We start from the raw sequence: 18,675 nt of genomic DNA on the forward strand, positions 1-18,675 counted from the left end.
GAGGGTGGCCATGTTTTCTTCCATGTGAAGCAGAGAAGAAAAGAAAGCCAGTTTTCAGAGAAAGAGAGAAGCAAGAAGTGGAGACAAAAAATGAAAAGAGATTCAGATTCTGACAGACAACCCCCCAGGCTGATTCAGCCCTTCTGGGAGTCAGGCTGCTTCCTTGTCCTTGTTCCCAGAGGCACTTCTGAACGGTGACTAAATTTCTTCCTTTTTTCTTGGGCAGGTTTATCTCCTTTAAACATGCCCTTGACTCTTGCCATTGCCAATTCTTATTGCTTACAATCACCAAAATCTAGCTGAGAGCCCTCATTCTTATCAGATTTTTTTCGTAGATTCTTAGATTCCATTGTTTTTCCAAGAGTTAGCTCTTCACTATTTCATGTCCACTCATTCATTATTGTGTGCACGCACACATGTGCACACATGTGTGTGTGTGTGTATGTGTGTGTGTGTCAAACACACACACAGATTGCCAAAGGGATAAGGTATTATTATTTACTGATAGCACATTTTCTTCTTCCAGGAAGTACACACTGAGAAACCAAGATATCATCAGAAGTGTTCTGATCAGAAGTGATCATCAGAATGATCAAGGAATCAGACAGGAGGGTTACTCCAGTGTTTAATGGCATCACTTTTGGGGGCCTTCATCTTCACCCTGCACCAGGACCTACCAAGGGCTGTGACTTACCCAAAACCTGGGTGGGCATTGTCTCATTTGTCTGGGAGTCCTTATGTCTTTGCTATATGACAAGCTGGACTTCTCTGAAATGGACAAAGAAGAAAGAAATGGACACATCTTTTCTTTAGCTGTATAACATGAAAGCCAATCTATTGCACTAAATTGCTCCAATCCCACTTATATTAATTCAGAGAGTAATCCTATGTACGGGGATTTCTATTTCTTGAATATATAACAATGTATACTCTTCCAGGATCACCCTTTGTGTCTGGTTGCCCAGTGGTTTCATACCTTTGAAGAAGAGGCATCTATTACCTTGGGAAGAGGAAGATGGAGGCTAGAACAAAGAAGGCATCGCTCATCTTTGAACTCCAGAATACAGTTTAAGGCCATGGCCAAAAAAAAAAAGCCTAAGTTAAAATGTCATTAATTGTAAGACGTGTAATAGAAAAGAAGAAAATGCTGCCAATTAACTATGACCTATCATCTATTGCAAGATGTATCTTAAAATATGCTGGGGAAATGGCAAGGCTTTGTTGAGAAACAAAAGGTATTTGTTTGGAACTCCTCAAATGGACTTTGCATCTTAAGTAAGAGTCAGGGAGGAAGACTGGACCCATGAACCAAAGACTAAGCAGGGCTAGACTAAAGCAGTGGAGACCCTCTACCACACAGATGGTTAGGGAATGTCCTGAAGCTGATGGAAAGAGCCCACAGAAAGAGAAAAAGGAGAAAGCAAGAGCTTAACTCCTACAGTCACAACTGAAAGGGGGAATAGAAATCTGCGGTGAAAGGGCTGGTGGCTTCCTCCCCCCTGAGGTCGCCTGGGGAGACAGCAATTCCCTCAGAGAAGGTGGGTGCAGACTGAGACCTGGCTTCTAGCTGGGCAAGGAGAATTGCAGAGCTGAGAGAGGTGCCACCAACAGGTGGAGAGAAGCTGCTGAGAGTTTCTGGCACCAGAAGACTGGAGTCCAGAAGCCTCACATCTACACCAATACCCAGAGTCATCAGTACTGGGTGACTTGATGGCCTACACCCAGGTGAGACCTGTCACACCACAATAGACACGTGGTAGACAAAACACAGCAGGGACCCAAGGACAGGGCTACCACCATTGACAAAACAGAATGAGACATCTCACCAGGGCCAGATTGGGTTGGGCCCCCTCCACAATGCTGGCATGGGAACCAATCCCTAGAGGATGCTAGATCTACCTTAGGGAGAGGACCAGAGAAAAGCAAGAGGGAGAGACCCTGAAAGGCTATTTATGAAGAGTTACTGAGATTGAACACAAACTATGACAGAGATAATAACATCTGTATTTGGCTAAAAACCTTGACTTGTACTGAACATACTAGAACTCCTCTTACATTTAGTCATTCAATAAACAGTGATTGAGCACATACTATATACCAGGCAGTGTTCTAGGTACTTGGGATGTATCTGGGAACAAATCACACAAAATCCCTACCCACATGGAGCTTACATTCTACATGGTGTAGACAGACAATAAAGAGTAAACATAATAAAGAAGGAAATAATATAGTACGTGAGAAAGTGAATGTGGAAAATGTCTGCCTCAAGAAGACTGAGCCTGAGAGCAAGACTGTGGTTTGCTACATGATATATATTTCCCGTCTGAGCCCCTATACTTATCGTATGCCAGTGGTGTCATAACACAAGTTAGACCCTACTCTCAAGAAATTGACAATCCAACCTGTGAGTTTATACAGTGAGCTTCATGGGAGCAGGAATTATGCCCTTTCCTCATTTAATGAATACTTACCAAGCACCCAGTAAAATATATGCTAAGTTCTGGGCACTCCCGCAACACAAATACAACACACAGATATGCACAACACACAAAATACAAAACGCACACAGCAAACACAATACACATGTAACATACACACTCACACACAACACTCACCAACACACACAGCACACGAAAAACAGGCACATGACACAGCCATACAACATACACACAACACATAAAAACACACATCCATACAACACACATACACAAAAGCATACAACAATCATAACACACACTCACATAACACCCACATCAAAGTCTCTGTGCTGAAGTATTTTAACATGAAGGACCCCATGACAGAGATGAAGGCTGATCTAATCAAATTAAGCACGTAAAAGTCAGTGAGACCTGAAAGCATTGAGACCTCAGAGGGAAACTCCAATTGAGCTAGTTCAAGACAAAACTATTTGTCCACCTGAGTTCCCGAAACAGCCATTACAGAGTGCCATGAAGGGATTTCTGGCCATGAGAATGAGTTATAACTAAAATCCACCTGCATAGCTAAGAGCTAATGGTCTGCACTTGTTATGTAATTCTCATTAAGACTCCAAACTCTGCCCCTGCCAGGCTGAGAAGGCCATTGGCACCAGATGTACCTTACATCTTTCTCAACACCTGGAGCTTACACAAACATTACAATCACACTGTGAAATTGTGTCATTGGGATTTCAGTTCCAGAAGTTAATCTGATGCAGTTAAGTTCAGAACAATAACTCACCGACTACACACAATTTATTTTCTAATTTTCAGCAGAAAATTAGAAAAGGGAAACCCTCCTTAGACAAAGGCATGTTTTTAAAATACAGTAAGGAGTTTGTTTCAAGGTATGCTTGAGTTATTGGAAACAAGGTTCAACCTAACTTGAGCATAAGGTTACTGTTTTTACCATTACCCTCTGACAAATGTTTTCTTTGCTTCCAGAATTGTATGTTTATTTGGAGCAATATTCATTTATATATCTTTTCTTGATACTTTGCAAAACATTCTTTACCATGCCAGAGGACTGATTTTGGTGGAAAATTCTCAGGAGGTAGCAGCTTTGGCACTCCTCCAAAGTCTTAATAAGTGAGAATATAACTTTTGAAACTCAAGTGCTCGGAACAAAATAAATATTTTCTGCCCAGCAGTGTCCCCCACCCACAAACGCCATTTCTGAGAAGCCCATATGACACATCCCCAAGGGGCCATACAGACTTGGACACACATTTAAATAAGCAATAAGCTGTCTTGAGTCCTTGAGTTACAAGGTGAGATTAATCTACTGATAAAAATAACATGCCAGAAGAAACATGCCAGGAACGTGCCAGAAGAAAGATAGGATAGAGACCCAAAGGCAGCAATCTGAGTACAGAAGTAACTGAAGAGAGATGTTGGAGGCTGTTTAATGATCTGAGAAGTCGGAGATAACTAACAGTAATATACGCAATCACTTGATTTTGTGATGTCAACAAGAGAGCTAAGCAAGAAACATCCATGCGCGACAACGCCACAAACAGCATTAACTCACAGAAGAGGCCAAGGTGCCTCCAGCTCTACTATTTCCAAATTTGCTTCATCAGTCTCATGCCCCCTCTGTCACCTTTCCAGAATGGCAAACACACAGATAAAAGTGTTTATTGTGATACTTGGCATATGGTAGGTGGTTGGCATTGCTATTTGTGGTCCCCCAAAGGTGGGCAGAGAAAGTATTAGGATTTCAAGTGTAGAGTAAGGACCTCTTCCCCATCCCAAATTGGACATGTGGTGTGATGAGAAAAGATGTGGATATGGGATGACACTGCCCAACATTTAAAACCAAGACGTTAAAACTAAGACTTGTTAACATTTACTTTGTCACGCACCTAAGATTCATAGGGAAATAAGCATAATCTTTTTAAAGACTTTTTAAAGATTTTTTAAGCCATTTTGAGGGTGTTTTTTTTTTAAACCTTTTTAAAGGTTTAAACCTTTTTTTAAAGGTTTTTTTTTTCCTTCCCCACTTATCACTAGATTCTTTCAAACCGGGTCAAACACATATTGCAGTGGGATAATAAATTAACATGAGAACAGTAAGAAGCAGAACTAAGAAACTATAGATGTGCAAATTTTATTTAGAAAAATGTAGCCTGATCGTGAACATATTAGGATCAAGTGTCGAAAGTCTGCTGCCATGATTTCCCAATTTGCCCTGTTTCTTCGACTGTGCAAAAGGGACAAAAAAAGCAAACCCAGAGGTTTTGGGGACAATGTCCTTCCTCCTCATTTTATTTTATTATTTTATTTTATTTTATTTTATTTATTTTTTATTTTTATTTTTATTTTTATTTTTATTTTCATTTTATCTTTTTGTATCCTCCAATGCGCCTAACCCAGTGCAGAGAACTCATTAAATACTTTTTGATGCTTTAAAGTCAGACTCACACAAAGTGATCTCAACTATAGGAGTACTGATGTCTCAGAGGCTGACTCACTAGCAGCACTTAGACTTTCTTATTAATAAAATTCCCCAAATACACTAAAGAGCATTCAGATGCAATAAAATTAATCCAGAAACATCATTTGCAGAAGTACGTTGCCCATTTATTCCAAAATCTGCCTTACTTTTGAAGTTTGTTTTTGTATTTTGAAAAGAAGAAGAAGAAAAAGAAAAGCAGTTGCCATATTTACTTAAGAGTCAATATGGCCCCAAATTGTTAAGTAAAGACTGTGCAAACCATCAAACCTCTTAATGGCTGCACCTAATCATCTCATATTCAGAGTTTCACTGTTACTACTTTAGACAAGATCCTGTGTGTGGGGGAGGAGGGGGAAGTTCTTAAGTGTTTTCCTCAGGAGAACTGGGGAAGAACAAAGGAAGCTTTAGCAGTTCAAGAAAAGGCAATTAGAAGAGTCTGAACCACCAAATGCAATACACTTACCTTGCCAGTGCAAAACTGGGTAACCTATGTGGACTTCTTTTCCACCTTATCAAAACAGATGCTTAGACCAAAACACACTTTTCTTCTGAACCATCCACATTAGCTGAATAAATAGTACTAGGCAAGTCCCTACTCACTCTTTGCTTCAACGTTGGCAGTCAAAGTCTGCCACACAGGGGCCCCCACTGCAGCTGGGATGAGGCCAGACCACTCCATTGTGGGTCCTACACCCGCCCGGGTCTCCCTGGACTCTAGCTTTTGCAAGTGTTTGCCTCCTCGCCAACTTCCCCAGTCGCTACCTCTTTCCTTCCACAGAGAAAGTCACTCTTCCTCCTCCAGCTCATGCCTTCCTCCCCACTCCTCCAACCAGGGGGGATTCTCTCCCCTCCTCTGAACCCTTGGCTTCACCTCCCCCTCTCTGATGGCACTGGCAACCCCAACTTCGTTCTGGACGAGTTCTTCACTGCCCTGATACTCAAGTTCTTAAAAGTAGGCTCTTTCTCTGACTATAGCTTGAACAGAGCAGACATGTGAATCTTTGCCAAATAAGTACACAGTGGCTACATTTACACGACTAATGCCCACCGTGCCTTAGAAAATTCCACCCACACTGATGGGATGGAGAGCCTTTGGTAACTTCTAGGGACAAGGTTTTCTGGGAAATGGATGTAAATTCCCCCAGCAGGCAGGATGTGGCAATCGCTCTGGACAGCCTTGCTCCAGCCAGCTTCTTGTTTGCTCAGGTAATTTACTGAATTTATGGCTGTCTACATCCCAGGTCAGTGGTTCTCAACCCACATTATACCAGTGGCATGGTATAATCACCTCGCAAGCTTTTAAAAATCCCTGTGCTGATGCTGTGTCCCAGACCAATCACATGAGAACTTCTGATGGTGGGACCCAGGCATCAGCATGTTTTAAAACTTCCCAGGTGATTCAGATACACAGCCAGGATTGACGACCACTGGCCTAGACCATAGAGGATGATCCTATTCAGCAGACGTATATCCAATTTGCACAGAACTGCATGGTTCACTAACACAGCAAAACCTGTTTTCTACATGGACCCAGCCTACTGTGGCCAGGCAAAGAAAGAGAGTTGAGCCTCAGGGACTTAGTCACACACAGCAGGTTTCCCTAGAACAGTAATTTATAATCTGGACATCAATACATCAGTTCCAGACCAAAGGAAGTACCTGTCTCCACCACCCCTCCCCGTAGCATTTTTCGCTTTCCTGTGGATGTAGTTTCTGTACACTTGTCACACTGTCATACCAAAGTTATTAAAGGTTTCAACTGGGAAAAAGAAGTTTAGAACTCTAATCTTGCTGTTAAATAAAACTTAGAATTTGAGGTTGATGATAAATATTCAAGCATGGTGAATGATGTTGCGTGTAATTTCCCACATTATTACAATAGCAAAAATGGAACCTCCCCTTCTCCTTACGAGTCAGCTCAGTAACCCACCATATTAATCTAGAGAAATGCTTAAATCTTGAGGGAAATTTATTAAAAAGAGGTAGTCATGGTAAGTTCACATGAGATTTTTCAAGTCAACTAAGTCTAAGTACACGTTCTATCACCAGTGATTATAACCACGTATTTTCCTTCTAGGAAAGAAATCCCTCGAATCTTTGCATTGCCAGCTACATTATATGTATAGGTACATGAATATCAATATGATTGGCGTATAACATTGTGTAAGTTTAAGGTGCACAAGGTGTGGATCTGATGCATTTATATATTGCAAAATGACTACCACCATAGCATAAGCTAACACCCCCAACCCATCACATAATTACCACTTCTTTTTTTATGGTTAGAACATTTAAGATCTGCTCTTAGCAAATTTCAAATGCATGATATTAGCTCTAATAGCCATGCTGTACATTAGATCCCAATGTGTTAATCTCACAACCGGAAGTTTTTATCCTTTGATCAAAATCTATTTCCCTTTAAGAACAACACTCCTCCACTCTGTTGCTCTGAGTTTAGCTTTTGTAGACTTCACATGTAAGTGATGTCATATAGCATTTCTCTTTCTCTGTCTGGCTTATTTCACTTAGCCTAATGCCCTAAAGCTTCATCCATGTTGTTGCAAAAGGCAGGATTTCCTTCTTTTCTCGTGGCTGAATATTATCTCATTGCATATATATACCACATATTCTTTATCCATTCACCTGCTGACAAATATTTAGGTTGTGTCCGTATCTTGGCTATTGTGAATAATGCTGTAGTAAACATGGGGGTGCAGATATCTCCTCAAGATCCTGTTTCTACTTCCTTCAGATATACACCCAGATGTGGGATGACTCAATCACATGGTAGTTCTCCTTTAAATTTTTGAGGAACCTCCATACCGTGTTCAGTAGTAACCATAACCAATTTACATTCCCTCCAACAGTACACAAGGCTTCCCTTTTCTCTACAATCTTGCCAACACTTGTTATCAGTTGTTGTTTTTTTGATATACAGATTATTCTTTAATGGACAGATGATACTATTTGTGAAATCAGGTTTTTCCCACCTACTTCAGGCAGGGTCTGTTTAATCATTCCAGAGAAATATCTATCAAGTTAATTTGTACCTTATTATTATGTATATTTCATCTAGATTGATTTTAGTTTAAAAATTTTCTACTGACTATTTCAGAGCGTGGAAGATAACCCTTGCACATGATACCTTTTTAAAAAACTAGCTTACAGATAACATGTGCCAATTTGGGTGATAAATCCATATCAGAGGAGGAAAGAGGGAACCTTAATCATGTGCTTCATGTGAACAAACTTTGAAAAACATCAACACTCATAAAAATGTGACTACTTCAACTACACCTTAAGAAGAATGATTCCAGGGGCGCCTGGGTGGCTTAGTTGGTTGAGCGTCTGACTTCGGCTCAGGTCACAATCTCGCAGTTCGTGAGTTTGAGCCCCGCGTCAGGCTCTGTGCTGACAGCTCGGAGCCTGGAGCCTGCTTCAGTTTCTGTGTCTCCCTCTCTCTGCCCCTTCCCCACTCATACTCTGTCTCTCTCTGTCTCTCAAAAACATTAAAAAAATTTTTTTAAAAAAAAGAAGAAGAATGATTCCATAAACCAGTGCTTCCCTTCTTCAAGTTCTCTTACCATTTCAGTACAACAAAATACAAAGAATGTTGGGATTCCAGCAGACATGTGTTTATATCTAGACTCCTGTTAATCATTCACTACATCTTGAGAAACTACTTGCTGTCTCTGGGTCTCTGTCTCCTTCAGGAAAAATTAAAAATAATAAAATCCATGTAAGGAACACAAGTAATATCTGAGAAGCACCCAGAAATCATGGGGAGGAGACCGACAGGGGCAGGGGAGGAGGGTGCTACATTGTTGGTATTTCCAGAAGAGTGTGGCGGCTAGTCAGCCTACAACAAAGAGATCAAGAGGTGGGCAAACGAAATCACAGACAACAAAAGACCTAACAAAAGATAACAAAAGAAAAGTTGCCTGAGGATTTCCAGTCAAGTTCTACCCTCTCACTAACTCCGGGAATAGAGTTAGGGTAACCACATCAGTTTTTTGGGGGGGTGCACTCATGGCTTTGGAATGTTTTGGTTTTGTGACCCATGTTGGAATATGCTGTCAGCAAAATTGACTGAGTGGCTACGGTCATCAAAAGCAACACTCAACCAAGAAAGGGCTCACTGTCAAGAGGTTTGGTATCTTTAGAAACAAGACGGGATAATTTATAAGCATGGTTGTGTCCAATAATACCCCTTCAAACTATAAAAAGAGGCAGACATCCACAAAAGACACACACATGCCATCACCTAGTTAATGCTAGAACAATGTCATTATTCATTCATTGAGCCCGAGAATGTCTGAAGCCTTCAGACATCAAACTTGCTAAAATCCTTTCTGAAATTTCAGTCTTTAAAGCAAATAATGCCATTGTTATGGACTGATTGAACATAGATATAAGAAAACTAAAAAGCCTAAAAATCTAGGAATCCTAAGATATTTATTTCAACTATGTTTAACAAGTATGTTTAGACACATTTCAAATTTTACAAATAATGTTTCTGGACTTTTTTTGTTTTGCTTTTTGGTATATATCCCTTTTGCTGCCTTTTTTACCCATCATTATCACTTGACAGTCCCTTCCCCAAGTTGCTTTCAACTGGACAGTTCTGTCTGGGTTGGTTGAGCACCTAGAATTCACCTGAGGAGTCCCTTCCTCTCAGAAGGAAACCCTGCCCTCTTTTCCCAGGACCAGGAGGAGAAGCTTCCTGAGCTTATGAAACTGACCTACAGCCTTCCAATTTCCTATCCAGATGTTCTATGTCCATGGAAGCCTGCATCCCTTAACACCTCTTCAGGGCCAAAGTTCATGGAGTCTTCATTCCAGGTGCCCCTCCATGCACATACATTAATCCCCACTCTGCTCTGGCCACAAATGACCAGTTGTGCCATGCAGACAGGCCTGAGTGCCCCCCCCCCCCCAATCATCAATACTTTGTCTTGTTCTCTTATGTTTCTTTACAAGATGGAGGCTCTTCTCAACTTGGAGCCTCATCATCAGGTACCCAAGGGCACAGTCCATCCATACCCCTTCTGCAGAGCCCTCCCAGCATCGCAAACTCATGAGCAAAGTAGCCCCATAAGAATGGAACCGAAGGACCAGGGTGGAAAAGCAGGCATAGTAGAGGGAAAACCTCTCCTCAGGGTCTTCCCCAGATAATAAAACTTAGGTATTTGCTTTATTATGGAGTACAGAAAGCCATGGTCTCAGTGCTCAGGGGACAGTCCCAGCTCCACCCCTTGCTCACTCAGTGGTCTTAAGGAAAGCTCTCTATTCTTCACCTCTAAAGTTAGAATGATAACCCTACCTGCACCTCCAGAGAAGGATGTGGGAGAAGCACATACATGGCCCACACCATGAGGTCAGAGTTTTTATCTGGAAGCTGAAAGGTGCAGGGCCCTTTTGCTGTTCCTTTCCTGCCTTCCTTTTGGTTGTTGACATTTGATTCTCTAGAAGCCAGACTGTAAACTGCTGCACATTTTCTAAAGCTTTCTATTTTCCCTCCCACTTCCTCTTCCTTTTCCTCCTGGGGGCACCCAGTACAGTGGTTGGCCCAGACTGGAAATGCAACAGTGATTTGTGAAAACAACCAGTTAATTCAGCGAGGTGTGAGATAATGAAGGAGAAAGTCCTTATAAGCTGAGTTTTACTTCTGGGAGAGGTAGAATGTATTTTTGTGGAACATCTCCATGGCATTGTTTGGGCAAAGCTTTTGTCACTTGTCACACACACAGGAATTCAGGGCTGGGCAAAAGAGTGAAGTATCTTGGGTGCCAACGCTCTCCACATGTCAGCCATGTCACTGTCTCTTGTGGCAAATGCAACGACTTCTGCCCATGACATCCACTATCCAGATGAGCTATTATGGTCTACAGCGTAAAACTTTATAGACTCTGTCACCATCTTTCCAGCCCATGACTAAAGGCTACCTGAAATTCAGAATAAAAGCCAATCTCCTAACAATGGCCGCAAATGCCCACCATGATCTGCCCCCTGCCCGTCTCCAAGCTCATCTCCAAGCGCCCTCCCTCATACTTGACCAACCCTATACATGTCTTCTTCTGTTCCTTCAACAGGGCTCTACTGTGCTGAACCCTCTGCCCTCCACCTGTGTGCCTCAGACCCCGCCATCCTCCACCAGGACCTGCATCACCAAGCTAATGTAGATCTTGGCTCATCAGTCACCATCTTAGCAGCAGTCTGTCTCTTTCATGGTGCTAATCACTATTGGTAGATGTGCTGCTGCCCAGCTTTTTTGTGCTGCCTTTGCAAGCAGCAGCCAGATTGCCCTCACTCACTATGGTGTCTCATGGCTAGACACCTAGCAAGGCCTAAAAAAACAATCATTGAGTAAACCAAAACTTATGATCACAAACAGTTTTTAAAGCAATCTCAATACCACTACATACTTATTAGAATGGCCAAAATCCAGAACACTGACAACAACAAATGCTGGCAAGGAAGTAGAGCAACAGGAACTCTCATTCATTGCAGGTGGGAATATAAAATGGTACAACCACTTTGGAAGATAGTTCGGCAGTTTCTTACAAAACAGACTTACCATACAATCCAGAAACTGTGCCCCTCGGTATTTACATAAAAGAGTTGAAAATTTACATCCACACAAAAACCTGTACATAGATATTTATAGCAGCTTTAATCATAATTGCCCAAATTTGGAAGCAACCAAGATATTATTCAGTAGGTGCATGGATAAATAAGCTGGTACATCCAGATGGTGGAATATTATTTAGCACTAAAAGGAAATGAACCATCAAGCCATGAAAAGACACAAAGAAAACTTAAATGCTCACTTCTAAGTAAAAGAAGCCAATCTGTTCCTTAATTCCAACTATATAGCATTCTGAATAAGGCAAAACTACGAAGACAGTAAATGATCAGTGGTTGCCCCAGGTTGTCGGGTGGTGACGGGGAGAATGAATAAGTGGAACACCGAAGACGTTAGGGCAGTGAAAATACTCTGTGTGATACCACAGTGATGTGTGCATGTCATTATATACTCATCTAACCCACAGTACAACAGCGAAAGTGAACCCCAATGTAAACTATGGACTTTGGGTGAAAACGACGTGTCAGTGTCGGTTCATCAATGGTAACAAATCCACCACTCTGGGAAGGGAGAGCATACTGATAATGAGGAAAGCTATACATGTGTGGGGGAAGAACATAAATGGGAAATCGCTATACCTTCCCCTCAATTCTGCTGTGAACCTAAAACTGCTGTTAAAAAATAAAGTCTAAAAAAAGAAACCTCCATCATGACATGAGATATGAAAAATTTAAAAACAAGCTGAGTTAACCTCTCCCTCCAAAAGATCACAAAAGTTTCATAAAAACCAGTTGACTGGTGGGGGGCGCCTGGGTGGCTCAGTTGGTTAAGCGTCCGACTTCAACTCAGGTCATGATCTCACGGTTCGTGGGTTCAAGCCCCAGATTGGGCTCTGTGCTGACAGCTCAGAGCCCAGAGCCTACTTCGGGTTCTCTGTCTCCCTCTCTCTCTCTCCGCCTCTCCCCCGCTCATGCTCTGTCTCTCTCTGTCTCTCAAAAATAAATAAATGTCAAAAAAAAAACACAAAAAACAGTTGACTGGCATACTGTGCTGACAAGTGCATGGGGAAACACTCTCTCCAGTATTCCAGAGGAAGTGTTCATTGGCATAAGTAGGTGGTACGTGGATGGGCAATTTTGAAATACATACAAAATCACAAATGCACATAGTCTTTGACCCGTAATTCCACTTCTAGGAATTTAGCCAATAAATACGCTTGTTTGCCCCTCTGCAAAATGACACAGGTGAGGCTCTTATTCATTGCAACACTGGTTGTAATAGCAAAAGACTGCAAGCAACTTAAAAGTCCACTGAAAGGTTAAAAATGCACCTCACTAGATGCAGATATGGAATAGGGTGCAGAGGAGGGTACACCATCAGTGTGCATGATGGTTCATTTTATGTGTCGGTTTGACTGAGCCACAGGACAGCCAGATAGCTGGTTAAAGACTGTGTCTGGGTGTGTCTGGGAAGGTGCTTGTGGAAGAGATTAGTGTTTGAACTCATAAAGCAGATGGCTCTCCCCAGTGTGCATGAGCATCGTCCAATTCCTTGGGGGTCGCAACAGAACAAAGAGGCAGAGAAAAGTTGAATCAGCTCTACTTGAGCTGAGACATCTGTTTTCTCTTGCCCTCCATGCTTTTTGTTCGCAGGCCTTCAGACCTGGGCTAGAATCTACACCTTTGGCTCTACAGCTCTTAGGCCTTAAAACTATGCCACCTGCTTTCCTGGGCCTACAGCTTGTTGACGGCAGATGGTAGTACTTCTCAGCCTCCATAACCATGTGAGCCAATACTTTATAATCTCTCTCGCTCTCGCTCTCTCAGGATCCCAATTACATGCCCAATTTTATATATAAAACCAATAGGAGATTGATATACGTATCTCCTGCTGGCCCTGTTTCTCTAAAGAACCCTGACTAATACAGTGTGGGAAAGGTGGAAAAAAACTATTAACCCTCGTTTAGCTACTTGTTGGTGAGAGTGAGGGAAAGAGGTGTCCGAGAAAAGGAAAGAGAGGAAAGACTTCACTAGATACCCCTTTTAAATTGTGTGTTATCTATTCAAAAGTACACAAACTATATGTTATTTGTTGGGAAAAAAATCTAATTCCAAAATCTTACTGAAAAGTTCAACAGAAAATTGTATAAAATACTACTTTAAATTATATTCTTATCCCCATCTTATAACTGGAACAACTAAACGAAGAGAAGATAGGTCAGTTGCCAGGAGAAAACAAAGCTGGGCCTCCTCTCCCAAGCTAGTACTTGCCTTACTTCATTCTAGCTTCCTTGGAGACATTTCTTGGACATTCCTGGTGCAGAACTAGGGGCCCAACGGATAGAACGTTTAGGGAAAGTGTCCCCATGTATTAAACACTCAACGTGTCTAGGCCGAGATGATAAATTGGATGATCCTGCTAGGGAATGTCAGCCTGAAAATCAACTCCAGGTACCATTTCACAATGGCCTACATAGAATCAGAGAGAACAGGGCAGAGCACCCCACCTCCCCACAATCCCCAAGTGAGGGGATGAACTGGCTGAGTTTCCAAGCCCGACACCTTCAAATGTAGCATGGGACTCATGGCACTTTTGGACAAGGAATCCACCACATCAGCACTCAACTGTCCAGACCACTGTAGCATGGAGGCTAGGAAGTTCAATGGACTTGGTATAGATTGATGGGGATCTCCCATCACTAGCTCATCTCATCACCTTTGGGCCACTTGCCAAACTTCTCAGAGTCTGAGTTGGTTTGGTCCCTGAGCATGTATAATGATGCCAATTTTGCAATGTTATGAAAAAGATGAGATATAATGATGTAAGAATGCAGATCAGTGTGTGTTCCTTAGTGGGAACTCAGTAAACGGTGGCTATGTAGCCAACTGGACAGCACAAACATCATCGGTGGGTCAGCAGTCCCAAATCTATGTGCCATTCATCGTCTCTAGGGTTCAGTCAATCCTACCCTCACCAACCTGTGGGTTCTAAGTAAGACTGCATCATGAATCCCAGCTGTGCACTGACTTTGAGCAAATCACTTCTCTGTCCTTCAGCTTCTTAATCTGCAGAATAAGATCATAACAGTGACTACCTTATACACAAAGCACTTAGAACTAGATCTCACGTATAGTTAAGTGCTTTATGAAGTATTAGCCCTCATTTTTATTTATTCGGCACCGAGTTCAGAGCGTTGCTAAGCATCAGTTTGGTTCTGATGTTGATAGCCTAGCACCGAGCTGAGGATCAGAGTGAAACTCTGTACCCCCTGTAAAGCTTCTTATACTCACACTAAGCCCATTTGTGAGACTTACTCTTACAAATCTATGATCTCCGTTTTCCTGGTTCTACCCTTGGCTTGTATTCATTTGCTTAATACCCATTAAGAGCTTTAAAGGTTTACTCAATAACAATGGAAACCAACCCAAATGAAATTAAACCATTTCCAAACTCTTCTGTGATTCCTTTCCTGGCAGAGTTGGGTAAAAATGTTCCTGGCTACCTTCTGTTGACTCGTTCAAGAAACATTTGTGGAGCCTGATACCGCGAGGTATCAGACCCCCAGACCAGGTGCTAGAGAGAGAAACGCACATAAAACAAGGCCCGCCTTTGAGAAGGGGGAACTGAGCAAAGCAAGTGGACAATGACAATGCAATATAAGAAGGATGGTGCATTGTCCTACATTCAAGTGAGATAAGTAAGCAACAAAATAGAAACCATCTTCGATCTAAAGTATGTCCATATGCTGCTAGAACATACCAAATGCTAGGACTGAATCCAAGAACCAAGAAATATGTTGCAACACACAGACACACACACACACACACACACACACACACACACACACGTGTGCACACTCTCAACACACACACTTTCCAAGTCTAGAATTAGAACGCATTGCCAAAATTTCAGCATGCTGCTCTCCAAAAACAACATACTTTATAAGGCAAGAATATAAATAAACAAAACAACCATCATAATAGTACCATTTTGTATTTCTTCCTTTTTTTCTATTCAAAAAACTTTCCTCTGTCTCATCTCTCCATGTTCCCAATACAATCATATGGTGGGATGAAAAGTCAGTCCTTACTTTTGAACTTTATAGACAAAACGGAGGGGCTGCTGGGTGACTCAATCGGTTGAGCGTCTGATTTCAGCTTAGGCCATGAACTCGCGTTTCACGTGTTCAAGCCCCCGCATTGGGGTCTGTGCTGACAGCTCAGAGCCCAGAGTCTGCTTTGGATTCTGTGTCTCCTTCTCTCTCTGTCCCTCCCCTGCTTGCACTCTGTCTCTTTCTCCCTCTCAAAAATAAATAAAGATTTAAAAAATTTTTTTTAATTTATAGACAAAAAGGAAGTAAAATCATAAAGACTGAGTTTTGCCCTGGGTTGTTCAAATGGTGGCAATTCAGAGCAAAAGCTTCTGATTCCCCACATCTCAGTCTACCTTCTGAGTGACATCAAATGAGGTCAAAGTCCCCAGAAATTAGGTTGGCATAAGTTACTGTAAGAAATGATTGCTTTGATAACCAAAAAGACAAGAAGAGACTGAACCCAAAGGGGCAGAATAGGAAGCCAAAAGGACTTACAAAGGGTTTTCTTAAAGCAAATCAAGACCACAAAATAGCCTTTGCCAGTTATTAGATTAGCAAGCGCATTTAAAAAAAAAAAAAAGGCAAACCCCAGTGTTAGTGAAAGTGTGGGGGAAATGGTATCTGTACAGAACTGGAGGGCATATACATGAATAGCACCTTCCTAGATTAATTTCGTAGCAGGGACCAAGAGCTTCAAAAATGCTCATGCCCTTTGACCCCATGGTGTTCCCTCTGGGGAAGACAGTCCAAGGAAACAATCAGGAAGAGATAGAAAGGTTAGTGAGTACATCAGTCTTGTAAGGTTAATAATAAAAAAGAAAACAATCAAATATCTACCAACATGATTTCTAAATTCTGTATATAATGTGATCAAACAACTTTTGTAGAAAGAAATTCATTAGCATGGCGAGATGATCACAATATATTCCCCAAAGGGAAAATCAGGTAATAAACCAGCAGGTACAGTACAAGGATGTTTTTCTTTTAAATGCAAATGCAATCGGGGAAAAAACATACGCACCAAAATGTTAACAGCATTATTCACACAGTGACAGGTTTTTATCTTTTATCTTTTTTCTTGATCTATGTCCTTTATTCTGTATCTGACAGTGAGCATGGGCGATGCGTGTCGATTTGCCAATTTTGCAAGGGCACATTTTAGAAGTGAATCTCAGCCATTCCTCAACCATGCCTGGCAAGGTTTTCTCCTAAGTAAGCAAACAGGCATGTGCCCAGAAGGGGTTGAGGGATAGAAGACTAACCCCTGCATGTGGCCTTGAGAAAGGCCCTAAGTATCTCTTGAAGTTCATCACCAGGATCAGGAAGGTTTAAATCACCTCAAGAAGCACTCCCTGCTCTTTCTAGGAAGCATTATCTCCTTCCTGTCCCCAGCAGATTCACACGTTTCCAGCAAGCACAGATCCTTCCTTGGCCTCCAGCACATTTGGTGGTCTCCAGCCACCCGTGAGTGGGTCGCCTGATTCACAAACCAGCTGGTCATCAGCTGCACCTTCTGAAAACATCCTTCCTCACCACAGTACCTACTAGCAGTTTGCTTAAGAGCAAAGAGTCGTGAATTGAATTGAATTGAATTGAATTGAATTGAATTGAATTGAACAGTAAACCTCATTTTGCTCTCCTCCTGGTGTTCTCATTTCTCTTTAATCTTCCAGATTCTATCCCATTTTCTTATTCTTTCCCACAATAATGCTACTGCTAGTATTATGGAAGTCAAGGACGTCCAATGAAGAAATACCGGGGGATGTTTCTAATCTCTGAGAGTGTAAGGTCTTCCTTACAGCTGTGGGTGTAACATTCGTAAGGCCTCTGAAAAAAATGGTTGCGCTTTTAAGATTACATTTTGAGCCCTTACTGGAGGAAGCTCCTGCAAGTGTTGCTAATACAATACATTATAACATTAAATGCAACCAATGGATGTCTGTTAATAGTAATGCAAGGCCTTCAGTCAAACATTGGCCCAGGTTGTGCCCCTCTAAAACTGACAAAACTTAATGGAAAGTGATGAAATAAGTCTTAATTCTAACATCAACAACAATGTTTTTTAAAGTTTCTCATTTATAATACCCGTCCCTTAAACCTCACAATTTACCCAAATTCATGCAACTATTTACGGTTTATAAGTAGCATATATTTCCCATATCACTCATCGTTAATCTTCCAGACAGTAAAACATACCTTATCATAGGTGACCTCTTCATATGACTCACAGACACATCTCTAGGTCAAATATGGCTACAACAGAGCCATATAACTCCAAGAAATCCTTAAAAATCCTGTTTTCAACAAACAGCATAACATTATCAGTTTTATCAAATTCCATTTGTTCCTCCTAAATACTTTCTCAATGTGTAAGTAAGCAAAAAGAAAAAGAGGAAAAAATACGGGAACAAAAACCAGAAGTGCAATTAATCATCTTACCATGTCCTTTCTTCATCGTAGGGACATTTGGGGATGGCTGGCCTCACAGGAGGTGGTGACTCCAAGGGTAAGCCCACAGGGCTTCTTCCCCCAAATAAGTCAGCTGAGTCGCAGTTGGTTATTAAAAACAAAAGTGCATTTTGATGTCAGCCCTGAATAGACTTGCTAATTCCTCTTTTCTCTCTCCGAAGAGCTTTGGATCTGGTTCGTGCAGCACCAGAGGGTACCTCACATCTTGTCGGCCGACCCAGTGGTACTGAGGCTAAAAGAAAGGAGAAATACTCTGAGTGATGTGTGTGTCAGAGCCTACAGGGGCTTTAATCCTCGGCAGTGACACATTTGGGGAGCTACGAACAGGAAACTCAGAGCTGGGCAGACTGCCAGAATCATTCCGAAAACGTGCCAAACCCTTACGAAATACCCACACACTTTATTTCACATTCACCTCGAACACTTCACAAGCCTGTGTCTCTGTCCTCATGTGACTTTGCGTTAGACCTAGACAAGCCTTGCCCGCATGTCCAGCCTACCACAGGTCCCGTCATCCCCCGAGTCAAGACGGGGACTGGGGTGTCCTACCCTCTCCCTTGGTTGCTGTCCTCCCAATCCTTCTTAGAACAAT

At 41.9% G+C, this 18,675-nt stretch overlaps 1 protein-coding gene across 6 annotated transcripts in view; it reads right to left on the reverse strand.

Annotated features, from left to right (window-relative positions):
- The window catches only part of IL1R1 (interleukin 1 receptor type 1), a 78,523-nt gene extending 60,130 nt beyond the window's left edge, over positions 1–18,393 (reverse strand). For 3 of the 6 annotated variants that reach the window (XM_019428538.2, XM_019428537.2, XM_019428534.2), the window contains exons 1-2: positions 18,054–18,384; positions 17,811–17,908 (exon numbers count right to left, since the gene is read on the reverse strand). The gene's annotated coding sequence lies outside the window, so the exon portion shown is untranslated. Of the gene's footprint in view, positions 1–17,810; positions 17,909–18,053 lie in introns of all 6 variants that reach the window. The other 3 variants (XM_019428535.2, XM_019428539.2, XM_019428540.2) reach the window with 3 other exon arrangements.
- Between the last annotated feature and the right edge of the window lie 282 nt (positions 18,394–18,675).

The sequence above is a fragment of the Panthera pardus genome, unplaced genomic scaffold (assembly GCF_024362965.1).
Source record: "Panthera pardus isolate Hobbes unplaced genomic scaffold, ASM2436296v1 HiC_scaffold_25, whole genome shotgun sequence".
Classification (NCBI taxonomy): domain Eukaryota; kingdom Metazoa; phylum Chordata; class Mammalia; order Carnivora; family Felidae; genus Panthera; species Panthera pardus.